This window comes from Cherax quadricarinatus, unplaced genomic scaffold (genome assembly GCF_038502225.1).
Source record: "Cherax quadricarinatus isolate ZL_2023a unplaced genomic scaffold, ASM3850222v1 Contig1688, whole genome shotgun sequence".
Classification (NCBI taxonomy): Eukaryota; Metazoa; Arthropoda; class Malacostraca; order Decapoda; family Parastacidae; genus Cherax; species Cherax quadricarinatus.
This window is the reverse complement of record NW_027196714.1, coordinates 43,357-65,805: the sequence shown is the minus strand read 5'-3', so window position 1 is coordinate 65,805 and position 22,449 is coordinate 43,357. Positions and strand designations below refer to the sequence as shown.

Below are 22,449 nucleotides of genomic sequence, written 5' to 3'. Positions count from 1 at the left end.
GGGGGAGTAAATACAATTTATTTACAAATAATCCACTCAAGGGACACACTCATAACTTCACAAAAACACTAAACACTTGGTCACTTGTTTAGGTTTGATCATCAGGAAGGAAATAAACTCACCTTAAGAAAAATAAATATCACCAAAACTGCCTTCAATACATTTCACATATTACAAAAATACAAATACAATAGTTCACTGCTACACGTTAATAAAGTTAGCCTCACATTATTATTGCAAAAAAAAAAATAGTTGCCAAACCTATACGGGTCATAATTAGGCACCTGTGGAATTGCCATATTCTTACCAGCTTTCAAGCTGCTGGTAAAAATTTTATTATTTTTTTATTTTCCACAATTTACACTGGCCCCATTTAAGAATAAACAAAATCCCAAAAGCAATCAACGGTATAAAAATTATACAAATAGTTGAAAGAACTTAACTTCCCATCGTGCAGTTGTAAAGAAGTACATTGTATGTCGGTACTATGAGACCAAACATAAACCAAGTTATTTCGATTTCACAGGAACAGCGTTCCGAAAAATTTGAATCAATTCAATGCATGTTGCTTTTCCAACAAGGTTTTTATATATACAGAAGAGAACTGAAAATGAAGCTGTAACAGGAGTTACAAAGTAGCTTTTGCGTTAGTTAAAGGAGAAAAGCCATTCACTGATTGAGATGTGATCAAGGAGTTTATGATGGAAGCAGTGGCAGAGTTATGACCAGAAAAAGCAAATCTGTTCAAAATCTTCAGTCTTGTGCCAAATACCCAAATACCCTTATCCTTAATTCTACATGTTCCTAGAATTAAGGATATAAGAAGCGATATATTTCAACAAACTGCAGACAAAGAACGAAATTTACAGCTCTATTCTCTCGCACTTGATGAATGGAATGATGTGAGAGACACATCACTGGTATTCATCCCTGGCGTCGACAGTTGAATTTAATATCACACAAGAATTAGGATGAATACACAGGATGCACAAGACGGAGATCAGGGAAGACATCTTCAAAGATATGCAAAAAACTGTGTTAGAATATAACCTGGAGTGGAATGAACTCCAGTGTGTGACATCTGACGGAGGAAAGAACATGTCTGAGGTGAAGAAAGGTTTGGCTGGACAAATCACAAAAGCTGGTGAGGATGGTGGATTCTCAAAGCCCAGGTTTCTGGACTGCGTTATCCATCAGCAAACATTGTGTGGAAAATATGTGGATATGTCTTGTGCTCTGAAACCTGTTCTTTCAACAGTGAATTTCATTCAGTCTCACGGGGTTAAATCGCCAAGTTTTGTGATTTTCTGAATAAACTGATTCTGAGTTCGTTGACTCGCCTTATTATACAGCAGTTCGATGGTTTAGTTGTGGTCAGGTTCTTTTACGGTTCTTTATTTCTCACAGAAAAGAATCGACCCGAACCACTTTTATCAAGCGCTGACTGGCTTTGGAAATTACCATATTTTACAGACATGACAAACCATATGAATCAATTAAATCTGAAGTTGCAAGGTGAAACAAAATTGATTTGTGATTTATTCATGCATGTCGAGGCATTCAGGACAAAACTGATGCTAATTGAAGGACAAGTGAAAGTTTCTAACTTGGCTCATTTCCCATGTGAAAAATTTCATAAAGGATATGAAGCAGAATTTCCTTGTTCATTTGCAGTAGAAATCATTAATGATTTGACGGTTTCAAAACGATTTTTTGATCTTGATGGAAAAAACGGAATAAATAAAACTGTTTCAAAATCATTTGACAGCAGTTGAAACACTGCCAAGTTAGTTTGAAATAGAAATTATGATCTCCAATCAGATGATCTCCAATCAGATGATCTCCAATCAGATGACACGATGAAAGAAAAGTATAGAGAAGAAAATCTGATGCAGTGTTATAAATCTTTACAATCTGAACAATTTCCGGATTTGAAGTGATTTACTTGTACTTTCATATCAGTTTTTGGTACAACGAACCTTTGTGAACAAACACTTTCATAAATGAAATATATCAAGTCCAAATAAACTATACAGCCTTATACAGTACTGGATGTATTATCTCTGTGTAATGTATTTCCACATAACTAAATAAAAGTAACCTGGTTTAAATCAGTACAAAAGAAATAGTAAATTGAGAAACTCATTATCTCTTATAATCAGTATTAGTGTCCATTACCACAAATATTTGTTTACAATAGATTAAAGCAGTGTTATAAAAACAGGCACAAAACTTAAGAAAAGTAAACATCAGAAATGCTCCAGTAATAGTGCAAAAATTTGACAAGTGTACATGTTAATTACTAACATTGATAAGAATACCACATTATCAACCCTGTGTCGCACAGAAATCTTTAATAAACAAAACTGGCTACGCAAAAACACACCTCTGAGAGAAGGAGGAGAGTACATGAGGGAAGAGTATCAGAGTACAAAAAACTGGATACATAGTCACAAACAAAACCCCCAAAATAATTCACAGTATAAAAATTATGCTTTCCATCCTAGCTCCTTGGTATCTCCCAAGTTGCTGCTTGCTGATATTACGTCACTCCCAGTTGATCGTCTAATACCTGTCCAACTAGCTGTTTAATACGTGTTCATCTTGTGGTGTACCAGTCACTGGTGTATATTGTGTGTGACTTATAGTGTACCAATCACTGGTGTATATTGTGTGTGGCTTGTAGTATACCAGTCACTGGTGTATATTGTGTGTGGCTTGTAATATACCAGTCATTGGTGTATATTGTGTGTGGCTTGTAGTATACCAGTCACTGGTGTATATTGTGTGTGGCTTGTAGTATACCAGTCACTGGTGTATATTGTGTGTGGCTTGTAGTATACCAGTCACTGGTGTATATTGTGTGTGACTGGTAGTATACCAGTGACTGGTGTATATTGTGTGTGACTGGTAGTATACCAGTCACTGGTGTATATTGTAAATCACTTAAGTCAAATAATAAGTGTAAGGGTTGTAATAACAACAGATATGTGTCTGTATTTCGAGGAAATGTTTTAGTTTTCTCGGCGATGGTTTATTAATGGAGGTACATGTTTTATTATTTATTATTATGCTTGTATTAATGTCATAATAAAGGTTTAAAAGTGAGCTTATTACTTTATAGTGAATATTATACAGGTTATATTTTAGGTATCCTCAAAAGGAGACTTTTTAAATGTTTGCTTAATTTTTTCTCTCGTTTTTTTCATCCAACTTTTTTTTTTTCTATTTTGTTCACAACACGAGAAAGCCTCATCCAATCGGCTTCAAATTTTCAAAGCTGGTGTACGGTAACCAGGGCAAGTTTCTTGGAACACTTAGGAAGGGCAGGCGTCCTTTGACCAAATTTGTGGAATGCATTTCAGGATTCCTGGAACGACTCAAGTAACTTACTAAACCTTTTTGTAAGTTACTTGAAACTGTCACGTTTGTGTGTAAAATAGTGGGGAATTTTTATTCCGTTAAATCACGTTAAGTATATTGGAGTCTGCATCTGAAAGGTTTCAGTATGTAATGGGTAATGTATCTTATGACCAGGATAGTACACTTTAAGTTTAGTTTGCTGGTAGATTTGTCAACTTAGTTTATAGATGTTTGAATCATTGTAATGCACCTTGTGTAAACAATCAACTAGAGACTTATTAAAGCATCAAGTGTCAGTTTACGTGGTGTGTGACGCTTGTCTTTAATATATTTACAAGCTTTATCATAGCTCTAACCTCGACGGATACACATAACTTGTTTTGTCATAAAGAGAAAGACATAACTTCTATCATGCTTCAGACATAACAAGACATACCTGTTTTTGCCACTTGTAGTCACATGCTATCATTGATGCCATGTGCCGGCAGTAGATGGTGTCTTGACTTAGGGATTCCTGGTGGCTTGACAAACTACCATTTTCCTTCACGGACTTGGAATCTTGCAGAGCATCACCAGATGCCACAGTGATGCTAGGTAAGACCACTGGAACCAACAGTGTTGCTACAATGATGGTGTTGATGGTAGTGCTGGATGGTTGATGCATTGTGAACCTGTCACCATAAATCAACATTATTAAGTACAACTAACTGTGCCAACTAGTATTAAGTAGATACCAGTGACTTACTGTCCACAATGAAGATATATGACTAGCGTTTGTTTTACTCTGTGTACAGCTTTACACACACACACACACTCACACACACACACACACACACACACACACACACACACACACACACACACACACACATTTTCAAAAAAGGAGACAGAAAAGAGGCACTAAACTATAGACCTGTGTCATTGACGTGTATAGTATGCAAAATTATGGAGAAGATTATCAGGAGAGTGGTGGAGCACCTGGAACGGAACAAGAGTATAAATGCCAACCAGCACGGATTCACGGAAGGCAAATCCTGTGTCACAAACCTTCTGGAGTTTTATGATAAAATAACAGAAGTAAGACAAAAGAGAGAGGGGTGGGTTGATTGCATCTTCTTGGACTGCAAGAAGGCCTTTGACACAGTTCCTCACAAGAGATTAGTGCAGAAGCTAGAGCATCAGGCGCATATAACAGGAAGGGCACTGCAATGGATCAGAGAATACCTGACAGGGAGGCAACAACGAGTCATGGTACGTAATGATGTATCACAGTGGGCACCTGTGACGAGCGGGGTCCCACAGGGGTCGGTCCTAGGACCAGTGCTATTTTTGGTATATGTGAACGACATGACGGAAGAGTTAGACTCAGAAGTGTCCCTGTTTGCAGATGATGTGAAGTTAATGAGGAGAATTAAATCTGATGAGGACCAGGCAGGACTTCAAAGAGACCTGGACAGACTGGACACCTGGTCCAGCAAATGGCTTCTCGAATTTAATCCTGCCAAATGCAAAGTCATGAAGATAGGGGAAGGGCACAGAAGACCACAGACAGAGTATAGGCTAGGTGGCCAAAGACTGCAAACCTCACTCAAGGAGAAAGATCTTGGGGTGAGTATAACACCGAGCATGTCTCCGGAAGCACACATCAATCAGATAACTGCTGCAGCATATGGGCGCCTGGCAAACCTGAGAACAGCATTCCGATACCTTAGTAAGGAATCATTCAAGACACTGTACACCGTGTATGTCAGGCCCATACTGGAGTATGCAGCACCTGTTTGGAACCCGCACTTGATAAAGCACGTCAAGAAACTAGAGAAAGTACAAAGGTTTGCAACAAGGTTAGTTCCAGAGCTAAGGGGAATGTCCTATGAAGAAAGATTAAGGGAAATCGGCCTGACGACACTGGAGGACAGGAGGGTCAGGGGAGACATGATAACGACATATAAAATACTGCGTGGAATAGACAAGGTGGACAAGGACAGGATGTTCCAGGGAGGGGACACAGAAACAAGAGGCCACAATTGGAAGTTGAAGACACAAATGAGTCAGAGAGATAGTAGGAAGTATTTCTTCAGTCATAGAGTTGTAAGGCAGTGGAATAGCCTAGAAAATGACGTAGTGGAGGCAGGAACCATACACAGTTTTAAGACGAGGTTTGATAAAGCTCATGGAGCGGGGAGAGAGAGGGCCTAGTAGCAACCGGTGAAGAGGCGGGGCCAGGAGCTAGGACTCGACCCCTGCAACCACAAATAGGTGAGTACACACACACACACACACACACATACACACACACATGAAGAAACTAGAGAAAGTGCAAAGGTTTGCAACAAGACTAGTCCCAGAGCTAAGAGGTATGTCCTACGAGGAGAGGTTAAGGGAAATCAACCTGACGACACTGGAGGACAGGAGAGATAGGGGGGACATGATAACGACATACAAAATACTGAGAGGAATTGACAAGGTGGACAAAGACAGGATGTTCCAGAGATTGGACACAGTAACAAGGGGACACAGTTGGAAGCTGAAGACACAGATAAATCACAGGGATGTTAGGAAGTATTTCTTCAGCCACAGAGTAGTCAGTAAGTGGAATAGTTTGGGAAGCGATGAAGTGGAGGCAGGATCCATACATAGCTTTAAGCAGAGGTATGATAAAGCTCATGGCTCAGGGAGAGTGACCTAGTAGCGATCAGTGAAGAGGCGGGGCCAGGAGCTCGGACTCGACCCCCGCAACCTCCACTAGGTGAGTACAACTAGGTGAGTACACACACAGTGAAGAGGCGGGGCCAGGAGCTATGAATCGACCCCTACAACCACAAATAGGTGAGTATACACATGGTGACAGCAGTAAGACAAGAGAGAGAGGGGTGGGTGGATTGCATTTTCTTGGACTGCAAGAAGGCGTTTGACACAGTTCCACACAAGAGATTGGTGCAAAAACTGGAGGACCAAGCAGGGATAACAGGGAAGGCACTACAATGGATCAGGGAATACTTGTCAGGAAGACAGCAGCGAGTCATGGTACGTGGCGAGGTGTCAGAGTGGGCACCTGTGACCAGCGGGGTCCTGCAGGGGTCAGTCCTAGGACCAGTGCTGTTTCTGGTATTTGTGAACGACATGACGGAAGGAATAGACTCTGAGGTGTCCCTGTTTGCAGATGACGTGAAGTTGATGAGAAGAATACACTCGATCGAAGACCAGGCAGAACTACAAAGGGATCTGGACAGGCTGCAGACCTGGTCCAGCAATTGGCTCCTGGAGTTCAATCCCACCAAGTGCAAAGTCATGAAGATTGGGGAAGGGCAAAGAAGGCCGCAGACGGAGTACAGTCTAGGGGGTCAGAGACTACAAACCTCACTCAAGGAAAAAGATCTTGGGGTGAGTATAACACCAGGCACATCTCCTGAAGCGCACATACCCTAAACCAGCACACATGTATGGTCTACCTAAGACCTATAAATATAATATTCCTCTCAGACCGATCACATCAGGTATTGGCAGTGCACCACACAAACTAGCCGGAGTTCTTGCCAAACATCTTTCCTGCATTCTAGGGACCATCGCCCCGGCTCATCTTAAGCATTCAGACGACCTTCTCAACCGCATCAGAAACCTCTCCAACCGAAACAAGAAACTAAGTAGTTTGGGCGTGACTTCTTTCTTCACTAAAGTACCCACCACAACACACAAGCCGTTGACGTTCTACGATGTAAAGTCAATCAGGACCTTAATCTTCCTCTACCTCCCGGAGATTTTGTCGACTTGATTGACCTCTGCATTAATTTCAATTGCTTTTCTTTCAATAACAGGATCTAAAAACAAACCTATGGTATGGGAATGGGGTCCCCCATCAGCGCCGTCTTAGCCAACTTGTATATAGAGCACCTGGAAGCTGAACACTTCAGCATTATCCTCACCAGCGTCACTTGGTTACGTTATGTGGACGACGTCCTCATAATAACTCCCAAACGTTTTGATGTGCGGAATCTTCAGGCAAGGCTCAACGCAGTTGAACCGGCTATCCAGTTTACACTAGAAGAAGAGTCCAGTGACAAGCTACCTTTTCTAGACGTCCTCATTCACAAAGTTGATGACAATCTGAGATTCCAAGTTTACCGTAAACCTACCAACAAAAATGATCTCACCCACTTCTATTCCAGTCAAAATACTAAGACCAAAAGAGGCATCATCATCGGATTTTTCCTAAGACCATACCGAATTTGTAGTCCTGAGTTTCTTGATGAGGAATGTACTTACACACACACCAAACCTTCACTGGTCTACATTTTCCTTCCTTTTTCATCAAAGACTGCAAGAAAAGAGCTCTTCAGATCATCAATTCTCCACGCACCAACACTACTCCTAACAAAGTTACAATCCTTCCCAACAGCCAGGTTGCAATGAACGATTCTAAGGTACTCGCACAAACTAACACTAGAGTCGCCATCGTATCCAGCACTTGCATAAGGGATCTAACCAGGACAAAATCGAACCACCATGAACCAGTCAATGCAGGAGTTTACACTATACCTTGTGGAGGCTGTGACAGGATATATGTAAGTGAAACAGCAAGGAACTTCGGAACAGTGAACACATTAACGCATGTGGGAGTGATAATTTGAACAACTCTTGCGTACAACACCGGAATTCCACCAATCACCTCATGAAATTCAACGACGCCCGACTAGTGATCAGAGAACCTAATTTCCGCAGACGTAAATGCCGTGAATCATCATTAATCGCTGTTTCTAACACAATCAAGCAAAATAAAGGCAACTTCATCATCTCTGAAGTATGTATTAGCAAAAATCCTCCTCAAAACAATAAACCCTGCCATCATATAGTCTCTGCTGCTAATACTACACAAGAACATAACAGAGGAGGAACACTGAAACAAACCTTCTCAAATCCAACCACTAACAGAAATATTTGTCTAAACTATTTTTATGCTATCCAAGAAATAGCTTTAATATTACTACTACTACTGGCGAACCTACTTGTACATGCACCTGTAAATGATCACAGCAACACGGAAATACCAGGGAATGAATGGGTGATAGGGAGGCTTCCGGGAGCAGATATAATAGTCATGTATTACTAGGTTATATTAATTATCAGAGAGATTGATATTATATACTGGGAGTGTGAGTTGTGCTCAGTTTCCGATATTTCTAGCGTGGGTGGTGTCCTGGAGTGTAGGTTTCTGTTCTGGTCACCATGAGGGATGATATAATACATCATTTTAAGTTGTAATGTGTGAGGGCGGACGTGAAGCACTATAGAAGCTGGCCCTTTCTTGTGTCCACTGGCTGATGCTTGTTTTAACCAAAGCATCGAGGTTCACCATGAAGAATTAGAAACAAGTGCAACATCTGGGTATCTTTATTTGTAGAAGTCTTCAAATGAAGATACCCAGATGTTACACCTGTATCTCTTCATGTCGAGTTCTTGTAATGACTCTGACGGTGGAAGCGTCTTAGCAGTAAGGAGAGGCAGTAGCTGCTTATCCCGGCAGTGGAAGCATCTTGAGGCAGATGCTGATGACTGGCGGTTGAAACATCTTAACATAAGAGACGGCAGCACAGGTGTTACTGACAGTGGTAGTTGAGGCATCTTAAGGAGAAAGAAAACAAAAGGAGGAGAGACCAGAAAGAATGAACCAAGACGGGAGATGCATCTCCAGACGTACAAGCATCATTAGTATAAAACTTTCCTTTAAGTAAGATTCATGAAGAACCAGAACGAACCAGGAGATCTCAGTAATGTATTTGAAAGGTAATAGTAGCCAGTGGTTCCTATAGTCACTTGCAGCAGTCAAGTTTAAGAAATGCAGGCCCATGAGCTGGTGTTTAACCCTTGGAAAATACAAGTCAACACATACTAGCACCTGCAGCTGATATTCTGTGTGATTAATCGACTCTGGTCCTTTTCCTAATTGACATAAGAGACCATTATTGTCTGACAGCTTACTCAAACAAATTACTGTATATATATATATATATATATATATATATATATATATATATATATATATATATATATATATATATATATATATATATATATATATATATGTCGTGCCGAATATGTAAAACTGGTCAATTAGCAAGAACTCATTTAAAATTAAGTCCTTTCTAAAATTTTCTCTTATACGTTTAAAGATATATTTTTTTCATTAATGTTAATGTAAAAATTTTTAATTTTGCACCAAAAGAATCTTAGAAAACTTACCTAACCTTATTATAACAAGAACAATTTATTTTAGCCTAACCCAACTAAATATATTTTAGATTTGTTTACAATAATTTAATACTAAACAAACACAGTGAAATATATTTTTTTCGTTAGGTTCAGAATGATTTTGGCGAAATTATTGCATACACAAATTTTCGCTTGTCCTATATGGCAAGATGAGCGTTGCTATTTAAGCCAAGATCACAAGTTCTGCCTATTCGGCACGACATATATATATATATATATATATATATATATATATATATATATATATATATATATATATATATATATATATTTATTTATTTATATATATATATAATAAGATCACAGTAAACAGGTGATTTCAGAATATGTAAAACAACCACTGTGAAAGACTAGAGAAATTCCAAGCGCTTTCGTGACTACTCACATTATCAAGGAACAATCCCACAACAATGAAACACCTGACGCGCGACTCATAAAAAAGGGAACACTGCAGCAGGCCCGCCGGCCCAACTAGACAGGGAGGATTGTGTTAAGCAATGGGAAATCCTCTTTCACTAAACATCAGATATGTTGATGATAATGTGTGTCTTATGCCCAAGAATGTAGATATACACCATTTCCTTGGCAAATTAAATAGCTTAGCCCATTCTATAAACTTTACTGTTGAGTTTGAAGAAAATAACTCATTGCCTTTTCTAGATGTTTTAATTATTAAGGGTAATAATGAATTCAAATTTAAAATTTACAGAAAACCTACAAATAACTGTTCCTATGTCCACTATTATTCTTCACATCAAGATAGAGTTAAACTGTCTGTTTTCTCATCAATGTTTTTGAGAGCTTTACGAATTTGTAGTCCAGAGTTCATAGATGAGGAAATATCCAAAATTTATGAAATAGGTAATGATTTGAAATACCCAAGAAATGTAATTGATAAATCTTTTAAAATTGCTAGAAATACTTTTTACAATCCAAAAAGGGACAACCAGCCTTATTCAACTAAAAATATGTTGGTTCTCCCTTACCATGAAAACTTGGTTGATATGCCTTCTCTTCTTAAGACTTTTAATATCAAAGTTGTATTTAAAAATCTTGATACAGTAAAAAAACTTTTGATAAAGAATTCCCCCCAAAATGCTGATGGATGTGTCTATAAGATTCCTTGTAAAATTTGCGATAAAGTTTATTACGGTCAAACTGGTAAAAATCTCGAACTAAGATTAAAACAACATAAATATAGCATTAGAACTGGACAAGATTCCAATGCTCTATTTATTCATGTAAGAGATTTTAACCATCCAATTGATTTTCAAAAAGTTGAGAAAGTAGTATCAAGCAAGTCCATGGTCGACAGGAATATAATTGAATCTTGTTTCATAAAAAGCAGTTTTGACAATAATATGAATATTTCCTTTGGTTTATATAAATTAGATCCATTTATAATTAATAGAATTTGGGAAGAATTTAATAATACATTGGACAAATAATAAATTTTAAAATTCTTATTTCTTGGGTAGAATAGTTTGTTGGTGGGTTGTGTGAAGGACCTGTCTAGTTGGGCCAGCGGGCCTGCTGCTGTGTTCCCTTTCTTATGAGTCGCGCGTCAGGTGTTGCTTTGTTGTGGGATCTGATAGTGAGGTGTTGTCTAGACCCTTTATATGCCTTCCTTTGATGCATTACTTTCATTGTTCCTTGATAATGTGAGTAGTCACGAAAGCGCTTGGAATTTCTCTATTCTTTCACAGTGGTTGTTTTGCATATATATATATATATATATATATATATATATATATATATATATATATATATATATATATATATATATATATATATATATATAATATATATATATATATATATATATATATATATATATATATATATATATATATATATATATATATATATATATATATATATATATATATATATATATATATATATATATATATATATATATATATATATATATATATATGGCAGGGTGACTATTCCACTCCTGGATGACGGCACTCTGGCATGTCCACAGTACCCTCTTGGGAGCACCGCTGGGTCACCAGGCCATCGACACTGTCCTCAAGGACAAATTGAATGACCTGATGAGAATGGAGGAGAGAATAAGCAATCTTGATGCCCATGATGCTCTGTATCTCCTCACAAGGTGCCTTACTATGCCAAGACTCACTCACTTTCTGAGGTGTGCACCCTCTTTTGACAACCCAACACTCGACGAATATGACGCACACCTGAGGTCAACCCTTAAGAAGGCACTGAACCTGTCACTAGAGGATCAGCAATGGGATCAGGCAACCCTCCCAGTGCGACTGGGAGGTATAGGGGTGCGCAAAGCAACGCATGTTGCTTTACCTGCTTTTCTGTCTTCGTGTTTGGCTTCCAGTGCATTAGTCAAGAAGATTGTTCCCGAACGCTTGAGAGACGTGGTAGGAGCTCAAGACCCCAGGTTTACTGAAGCAGCGATTCGGTGGGACACCCTTACAGATTCCTCCAGTAGACCAGCTCCTCCCAAAGAACACAAACAGTCCCACTGGGACAAACCGATCATGGAAAAAATCGCCAACACAATGCTCTCCAATGCCTCAGGAAAGGACAAAGCTCGTCTCCTGGCAGTGAAGGCACCACACTCAGGAGATTTCCTGTTAGCTGTTCCCAATTCCTCCTTGGGCACTCGACTAGACCCACAGGCCATTCGGATTGGTGTTGCTCTTCGCCTAGCCGCCCCCATCCTCACCGAACATAGGTGTATTTGCGGCAGGGCGACAGCTGATCAATTCGGACTTCATGGTCTCGTGTGTCACACAGCAGAAGGGAAGTATGCCAGACATGAGGAGGTCAATGACATCATAAAGAGAAGCCTCGCCACAGCCCGTTGCCCAGCTCAACGGGAACCCCAAGTGCAGAGGTCTGACGGAAGTCAAAAGCGTCCTGATGGAGCCACTATGCTACCCTGGAAGGATGGAAAGCAGATTGCCTGGGACTACACATGTGCCGCCACATTGGCAGACACCTACTTGCCATACTCCGTAGTGGAAGGGGGTGGAGCTGCCAGCCACAGGGAGACCCAGAAGATCCGAAAATATGAAGACCTTCCCCCTTGCTATAACTTCATTCCAATAGGGTCGGAGACCCTTGGAGCATGGGGCAAGTGTGCTCTAAAGTTCCTCAAAGAGCTGGGTGAAAAGCTCATCATAGAAACCAAGGACCACAGGGCGACCAGCTTCCTCTTTCAGAGACTCAGTGTTGCGATCCAGAGAGGAAATGCCTGCAGCATTCTGGGCACGCGGCCCACCGCCGGGGAGCTGGACGAAGTATTCGAGATGTAGCTCTGAGTTACCTATGTTGTTTTACTTTCTATCGTATTTTTGTGAATGTTTTATCAATGTATTTTGTCTTTAAATAATATATACTGCGTTCAGTCACATCATTAACGACAAGGTTGCGTTCACTCTCCTCTTGGGAGTCACAATCTCATATTAAGAGATCCAGAATGAATCTGGTTTTAATGGCTTCCTGTCTTGCTACTATTATTTTCTTCCCTAGTTGAAAGAGATTCTGGAGGAGACTCCATCGTTTGTGGAGTTTTGTTTGTGGAAGGTGGGAGGGGGAAGGGGAGGGGATGCTTGTTATTGATTGTTTTGTTTGTGGAAGGTGGGAGGGGAGGGGATGCTGGTTATTGATTGCTTTGTAGTCAAGAAAACTTAGTCCCCCCTATAACTTAGAGAACTTGAGGTGTCCAACAATCTTGTCAGTGTTAGTAACAAGTTCAGAGTTTCTTGTGTGTTATCCTGTTTTATATAATACTTAGATGTTCTAACTTATAAGGTTTAAATCATACACTAGAGTTTTATTCAACATTCTCCTTCATGGTGCTCTTCCTGGCTGACGTATCAAACTTGATCATGAATCAGTAATCCAGTGTGATGGAATCCATAGCAATTGTACATTAATTCATTTTTCTTGGATTTTTGAGTATGTAAACCTGGCTTCTCCAGTGAACATAGTCATTATGTGAGTCAAGAACCTTCAGTGATGATATAAAATCAATAATGATGATAGAGTCAACTGCAGTGTCATCAGTTACGTTTAGTGACGTTAGGACAATAACAATGATGTCAACTAGAAACTACAGTAAAGAAACACTGGTAAATAGGCTACACAATTGTGACTGGACAGAGATAACAAGTTGCACGGACGTAAACGATGCCTGGGAAAACTTCAAAACAATGTTCACTACCATTCTTAATAATATTGTACCAGTTAAAGAGGTTAGGATTAAACGAAGAACTGAACCCTGGATGACTACTGAGATATTAGATAATATGAAATTCAGAGACCAGCTGCTAAAAAGATTTAAAGCAAACAGACAGGATATTGCAGCACTAAATGAATTCCAAAGGTGAGGAACAGAGTACTTGTGCAAGAAAGGTATAAAATACCGACAATATGAAAGTTAAGACACATGTGCAACATCTGGATATCTTTATTGTAGACGTTTCGCCATCCAGTGGCTTTATCAATACAGATTCTAGGACATAATAGGAAGACAGTAGAACTATATACAAAAGATGAGGTAATCAGTCCCTCAGCCTTGGAGTTAGTGTTCACAGCATCGTGGTGGAGGAGAATCTGGAGCAAAGGCAAGAAGACTGGCGGTTATATAGGCGTCAGTGGATAGGGACGGGCAGCAGACGAGGGCATAGTCACTGGTAGGCGGGATTCCCCAGTGGAAGTAGGTCCTTCCCAAAGAGATGGGTTAGTTGCAGCAGCCGTGAAGAAGGTCTTGTAGATGTCTTTGCTACCCGTCCAAGATTCTCCTCCACCACGATGCTGTGAACACTAACTCCAAGGCTGAGGGACTGATTACCTCATCTTTTGTATATAGTTCTACTGTCTTCCTATTATGTCCTAGAATCTGTATTGATAAAGCCACTGGATGGCGAAACGTCTACAATAAAGATATCCAGATGTTGCACATGTGTCTTAACTTTCATATTGTCGGTATTTTATACCTTTCTTGCACAACTTGTCAGACACTGCAACATCATGGAATCTTGGTTCAGAGGACATCTACAAGACCTTCTTCACGGCTGCTGCAACTAACCCATCTCTTTGGGAAGGACCTACTTCCACTGGGGAATCCCGCCTACCAGTGACTATGCCCTCGTCTGCTGCCCGTCCCTATCCACTGACGCCTATATAACCGCCAGTCTTCTTGCCTTTGCTCCAGATTCTCCTCCACCACGATGCTGTGAACACTAACTCCAAGGCTGAGGGACTGATTACCTCATCTTTTGTATATAGTTCTACTGTCTTCCTATTATGTCCTAGAATCTGTATTGATAAAGCCACTGGATGGCATAAGAACATAAGAATGTAGGAACACTGCAGAAGGCCTACTGGCCCGTACGAGGCAGGTCCTTATCAAAACGACATCAACCTAAAGCTACCCAAGAAATAACTCCCGTACCCCATGACACCAATCAAACCCAGCCCCTCCCACTCATATATTTGTCCAGTCTCTTCTTAAAGCTACCCAAGGTCCTAGCCTCTATCACCCCACTGGGAAGACTGTTCCACGCATCTACAACTCTGTTAGAAAACCAGTACTTACCTATGTCCTTTCTAAATCTAAATTTATCCAACTTAAATCCATTATTCCTGGTTCTTACCTGGTTCGACACCCTCAGTACTTTATTAATGTCTCCCTTGTTTATGCCCGTCATCCACTTATACACTTCAATGATATCTCCCCTCATTCTATGCCTCTCCAGAGAGTGGAGATTTAAGGCTTTAAGTCTATCTTCATACGGGAGGTTCCTTACACAGTAAATCATTTTAGTCATTCTTCTCTGTATGTTCTCTAATGAGTCTATGTCCATCCTGTAGTAAGGGGACCAAAACTGAGCAGCATAAACTAAATGAGGCCTCACTAGTGATGTATAGAGCTGTAAAATAACTTTTGGACTTCTGTTACTTATACTTCTTGAGATAAATCCAAGTAATCTGTTGGCCTTGTTGCGCATACTAAGGCACTGCTGTCTTGGCTTTAGATTTCTGCTTACCATGACTCCCAAGTCTTTTTCACATTCTGTATGACCAAGCTCTACTTCACCTAGATTATAGCTTCGAGGGTTATTTTCATTACCAAGGGCAAGTACCTTACACTTATCCACATTAAACTTCATCTGCCATTTTTCAGACCAAGACATTAATTTGTTCAAATCGTCCTGGAGTTCATTGATATCCTCCTCAGAGTGAATTATACGGCCTATCTTTGTATCATCAGCAAACTTACTCATGTCACTAGTAATCCCTTCATCAAGGTCATTAATGTAAATTATGAACAGGAGAGGGCCTAAAACTGATCCTTGTGGAACGCCACTAGTGACTAATCCCCATTCAGATTTCACTCCATTAATGGTGCAACTCTCTGCTTTCTATTGGTAAGCCATGCCTCAATCCATGCTAGAACCTTTTATTGTACAGTAATAAAGGTGTGGAACAGACTGCCTGCACATGTCAAAGCCAGTTATAGCATGAACCAGTTCAAGAAGAGAACCAAAAGTTGCATAATAAATGTAGCAACAGAAAGAGAGGAGGAGGATTTTTATATAATTAACACACATATAAATATAAATAATTAATTTTACCTTATTCCTAGTATATCTTCTTTATAGTATAATAATAAGATATTAAAATGCACCCAATGGAAATAAGTCACTTTGACTTTTCTTGGGTTATCCTGGGTAATATACACATTTGTTGTTATGTTTGATAATTTATGTGTACCTGTAGCTGAATAAACTTACTTAGTAGAGTGTGTGGCGTAGTAGTCAGTGGTAATATATATTCGAAGCTTAGAACCACATGTCACTAGCTGTGAGGGGCCTTTCATATGTGATGTCCTCAATATTTGCACTACTTAAGGTGAATACTAGGTCCAGTCTTGCGGGTTCGTCTTCTCCTTTCTGTGAGTAAAGGCACCCACAACCAGTAACTTTGCTCTGCCCACATGGGCCCTCCTGGCTACTTCAGCCAGTGTGTACTCACCTAGTTGAGGTTGCGGGGGTCGAGTCCGAGCTCCTGGCTCCGCCTCTTCACTGGTCGCTACTAGGTCACTCTCCCTGTACCGTGAGCTTTATCATACCTCTGTTTATAGCTATGTATGGATCCTGCCTCCACTACATCGCTTCCCAAACTATTCCACTTCCTGACTACTCTGTGGCTGAAGAAATACTTCCTAACATCCCTGTGATTCATCTGTGTCTTCAGCTTCCAACTGTGTCCCCTTGTTACTGTGTCCAATCTCTGGAACATCCTGTCTTTGTCCACCTTGTCAATTCCTCTCAGTATTTTGTATGTCGTTATCATGTCCCCCCTATCTCTCCTGTCCTCCAGTGTCGTCAGGTTGATTTCCCTTAACCTCTCCTCGTAGGACATACCTCTTAGCTCTGGGACTAGTCTTGTTGCAAACCTTTGCACTTTCTCTAGTTTCTTTACGTGCTTGGCTAGGTGTGGGTTCCAAACTGGTGCCGCATACTCCAATATGGGCCTAACGTACACGGTGTACAGGGTCCTGAATGATTCCTTATTAAGATGTCGGAATGCTGTTCTGAGGTTTGCTAGGCGCCCATATGCTGCAGCAGTTATTTGGTTGATGTGCGCTTCAGGAGATGTGCCTGGTGTTATACTCACCCCAAGATCTTTTTCCTTGAGTGAGGTTTGTAGTCTCTGGCCCCCTAGACTGTACTCCGTCTGCGGCTTCTTTGCCCTTCCCCAATCTTCATGACTTTGCACTTGGTGGGATTGAACTCCAGGAGCCAATTGCTGGACCAGGTCTGCAGCCTGTCCAGATCCCTTTGTAGTTCTGCCTGGTCTTCGATCGAGTGAATTCTTCTCATCAACTTCACGTCATCTGCAAACAGGGACACCTCAGAGTCTATTCCTTCCGTCATGTCGTTCACAAATACCAGAAACAGCACTGGTCCTAGGACTGACCCCTGCGGGACCCCGCTGGTCACAGGTGCCCACTCTGACACCTCGCCACGTACCATGACTCGCTGCTGTCTTCCTGACAAGTATTCCCTGATCCATTGTAGTGCCTTCCCTGTTATCCCTGCTTGGTCCTCCAGTTTTTGCACCAATCTCTTGTGTGGAACTGTGTCAAACGCCTTCTTGCAGTCCAAGAAAATGCAATCCACCCACCCCTCTCTCTCTTGTCTTACTGCTGTCACCATGTCATAGAACTCCAGTAGGTTTGTGACACAGGATTTCCCGTCCCTGAAACCATGTTGGCTGCTGTTGATGAGATCATTCCTTTCTAGGTGTTCCACCACTCTTCTCCTGATAATCTTCTCCATGATTTTGCATACTATACATGTCAGTGACACTGGTCTGTAGTTTAATGCTTCATGTCTGTCTCCTTTTTTAAAGATTGGGACTACATTTGCTGTCTTCCATGCCTCAGGCAATCTCCCTGTTTCGATAGATGTATTGAATATTGTTGTTAGGGGTACACATAGCGCCTCTGCTCCCTCTCTCAATACCCATGGGGAGATGTTATCTGGCCCCATTGCCTTTGAGGTATCTAGCTCACTCAGAAGCCTCTTCACTTCTTCCTCGGTTGTGTGCACTGTGTCCAGCACTTGGTGGTGTGCCCCACCTCTCCGTCTTTCTGGAGTCCCTTCTGTCTCCTCTGTGAACACTTCTTTGAATCTCTTGTTGAGTTCTTCACATACTTCACGGTCATTTCTTGTTGTCTCTCCTCCTTCCTTCCTTAGCCTGATTACCTGGTCCTTGACTGTTGTTTTCCTCCTGATGTGGCTGTACAACAGTTTCGGGTCAGATTTGGCTTTCGCTGCTATGTCATTTTCATATTGTCTTTGGGCCTCCCTTCTTATCTGTGCATATTCGTTTCTGGCTCTACGACTGTTCTCCTTATTCTCCTGGGTCCTTTGCCTTCTATATTTCTTCCATTCCCTAGCACACTTGGTTTTTGCCTCCCTGCACCTTTGGGTAAACCATGGGCTCATCCTGGCTTTTTCATTAATCCTGTTACCCTTGGGTACAAACCTCTCCTCAGCCTCCTTGCATTTTGTTGCTACATATTCCATCATCTCATTAACTGGCTTCCCTGCCAGTTCTCTGTCCCACTGAACCCCGTTCAGGTAGTTCCTCATTCCTGTGTAGTCCCCTTTCTTGTAGTTTGGCTTCATTCGTCCTGGCCTTCCTGCTTCTCCCTCCACTTGTAGCTCTACTGTGTATTCGAAGCTTAAAACCACATGGTCACTGGCCCCAAGGGGTCTTTCATATGTGATGTCCTCGATATCTGCACTACTCAAGGTGAATACTAAGTCCAGCCTTGCTGGTTCATCCTCTCCTCTCTCTCTTGTAGTGTCCCTTACGTGTTGGCACATGAAGTTTTCCAGTACCACCTCCATCATCTTAGCCCTCCATGTATCTTGGCCCCCATGTGGGTCCAAGTTCTCCCAATCGATCTCCTTGTGGTTAAAGTCACCCATGATCAGGAGCTTTGCCCTGCATGCATGAGCTCTTCTGGCCACTCTAGCCAGTGTGTCAACCATCGCTCTATTGCTCTCGTCGTACTCTTGCCTTGGCCTCCTGCTGTTCTGTGGTGGGTTATACATCACTGCTATTACCACCTTGGGACCTCCAGAGTGAAGTGTTCCCGCTATGTAATCACTTTCTTCTCTGCTGTCTCCTCTCTCCAGCTCATCAAAATTCCAGCGATTTTTGATCAGCAACGCCACTCCTCCACCCCCCCTGTTCCCTCTGTCTTTCCTCAGGATTTGGTATCCCGTTGGAAAGATGGCATCTGTTATCATACCTGTAAGCTTGGTTTCTGTGAGAGCTATGATGTCCGGTGATGCTTCTTTGACTCTTTCATGCCACTCTCCCACTTATTTGTTATTCCATCAGCGTTTGTGTACCATACCTTCAGTTTCCTTTCCAACACTGTGGTTTGGGGGGCCTGTGAGGGTGGGAGACCTGGTGGCATACTGTGGGATTCTATAGCTCGGTGTTGGGTGGAGGCTGTGGGTATGGATTGTAGTGTTTGTTGGGATGGTGTGATAGGTTGTATGGTTCTGAGAATAGTTGTGTGTGTGCTTGCCCTTGCTGTTCTGTTCTGCTCTGACTGACCTCTGCTGGTTCCCTCCTTGTCTCTTTTCCTAGCTCCTTTCGCTTTTTTGTCCTCTCCCTCAGCTGCTGTCGTTCTGATTTTGTTCTGTCTCTGTCTAGGAACACCCTCTTGTACTCTTCCGAGTATTTCAATCGTGGTTTCTCTTGGAGGATCCTGTTCCGCACTGTTTCCGTCCTGAGAATCAGCTTGATTGGTCGGTTTCTCCCCTTCGAGTACCCCCCTATTCTCTGAAAATTTACAATCTCGTCCATCTCTTCACCTATTTCCGTGATGATTTTCTCAATCTCCTTTCTTTCTTCCTGCTGCCTTTCAGTGTGTGTCCTTTCCTCTCTCTCCTGAAGCCCATGGATAAACACTGATTTTGCCCTTTCTTCCTCCCATTGCCTCACCCTCTGTGACTCTGGATCCTGCCTGTATGTGGTCAGTTTCTCCCTTGATTTTTCCAGTGGCTCTTGATAGCCTGGTTGTGCCTCAGCATTCGACCTATCACCCTCTCCATCTGCAACCAGCTGATCTTCCCTTTCACTCCTTGGTCCTCCTTGGCAGACTGATATGACCTTAGCATAATTCATAATTCCTTCCTTCCTGTTCGGCCTCGCAGCTTCATATGCTGTGTCTTCTCTGGTCACTGCCCCTGTAACTCGCTTCAGCCTATTTATCTCAACTTCTAGGACCCTTATCTTGGCTACTGCAGTTTCGACTTGTGCCTCCCAATTCTTTGTCTCCTTCTCCAACCTCTTTTCCAATTTCACAGAGAGCTCTTTCTCCATTTTTTCAGAAAGCTCTCCTAATTTTCTCTCCCACTCTTGTTCCATCCTTTTCCACTGCTCCTCCATCCACTCCTCCCTACCAGAACCATTCTCATCTGATCCTTGGTTCCTGCGAGTCCCCACCATTTTTTTTTTTTTTTTTTTTTTTTTTTTTTTTTTTTTTTTTTTTGAGAGAAGAGAGAAGGGAAAGGTGTGTGTGTATGTGTGTGTGTGTGTTATTGAAAGTTTTAGGCTTATAACTTGATTGTAAGAAAATACAACATACCTTTATAAATGTATGATTTACTTGTCAGAAGTGTCAGTGAAGATGAAACAATTGTGGAAGAGCAGTACTTGTTGTTTCTTAAATTATAACACACACACACACACACTGAACTGCTAGTGTGTGTTACTGTCTGTGGTGCTTGTGACTCTGTATATAGTGTTACGGTTGAACGTCGGTAACTCTGCTACGGATAAGATACTGTAACACGTGAGGCGGCGTAATTGATATAATATGCTCCAAGGACTATTTATCCATCATGTTGTCAGACGACTGGTACTTGTTGTTGATATAATGATATAAGATTGTTGCAGTTTACTGGTACTTGTTGTGTTTTAATTTGCCAATATGTAGTTAAATATAAGTCGTTATATGTTAATATTAACAACACTAACTTAACAAAAAGCTAAGTTAGCTTACACAAAACGATATAGTTTACAGGAAGTGTTATACAACTGTATTAAGACTCGTATAACACAACGATGACAACATAACAGGAATTATAACATCAACTGGTGTTATTGTTACTACTTCTAAACTACCTCTCACTGTTCTTAACTCTACTTAATAAAGTATTATTTACTTTATATAAAGTTACTTAACGTTATTAATAATAAATAATATTTAATATTACATATTAATTGTTAATTACATCTTTGAGGAACTGACGCATCCAAGTGTATTACAAGTGTTGTATTAACATACTCGATTACACACTAGCATGTGTATATACCACCTTGTGTATACACCAGTGATTGTATACACCAACGTGTGTATATACCACCTTGTGTATACACCAGTGATTGTATACACCAACGTGTGTATATACCACCTTGTGTATACACCAGTGATTGTATACACCAACGTGTGTATATACCACCTTGTGTATACACCAGTGATTGTATACACCAACGTGTGTATATACCACCTTGTGTATACACCAGTGATTGTATACACCAACGTGTGTATATACCACCTTGTGTATACACCAGTGATTGTATACACCAACGTGTGTATATACCACCTTGTGTATACACCAGTGATTGTATACACCAACGTGTGTATATACCACCTTGTGTATACACCAGTGATTGTATACACCAACGTGTGTATATACCACCTTGTGTATACACCAGTGATTGTATACACCAACGTGTGTATATACCACCTTGTGTATACACCAGTGATTGTATACACCAACGTGTGTATATACCACCTTGTGTATACACCAGTGATTGTATACACCAGCGTGTGCATATACCACCTTGTGTATACACCAGTGATTGTATACACCAACGTGTGTATATACCACCTTGTGTATACACCAGTGATTGTATACACCAACGTGTGTATATACCACCTTGTGTATACACCAGTGATTGTATACACCAACATGTGTATATACCACCTTGTGTATACACCAGTGATTGTATACACCAACGTGTGTATATACCACCTTGTGTATACACCAGTGATTGTATACACCAACGTGTGTATATACCACCTTGTGTATACACCAGTGATTGTATACACCAACGTGTGTATATACCACCTTGTGTATACACCAGTGATTGTATACACCAACATGTGTATATACCACCTTGTGTATACACCAGTGATTGTATACACCAACGTGTGTATATACCACC

At 41.0% G+C, this 22,449-nt stretch overlaps 1 long non-coding RNA gene across 1 annotated transcript; it reads right to left on the bottom strand.

Annotated features, from left to right (window-relative positions):
• Positions 1–3,156: 3,156 nt before the first annotated feature.
• On the bottom strand, positions 3,157–20,955 carry LOC128697781 (uncharacterized). The gene is made up of 2 exons (XR_011391359.1): positions 20,804–20,955; positions 3,157–4,034 (listed from the first exon to the last, which is right to left on the bottom strand). It is a non-coding gene; the product is annotated as an uncharacterized lncRNA (long non-coding RNA).
• Positions 20,956–22,449: the final 1,494 nt, after the last annotated feature.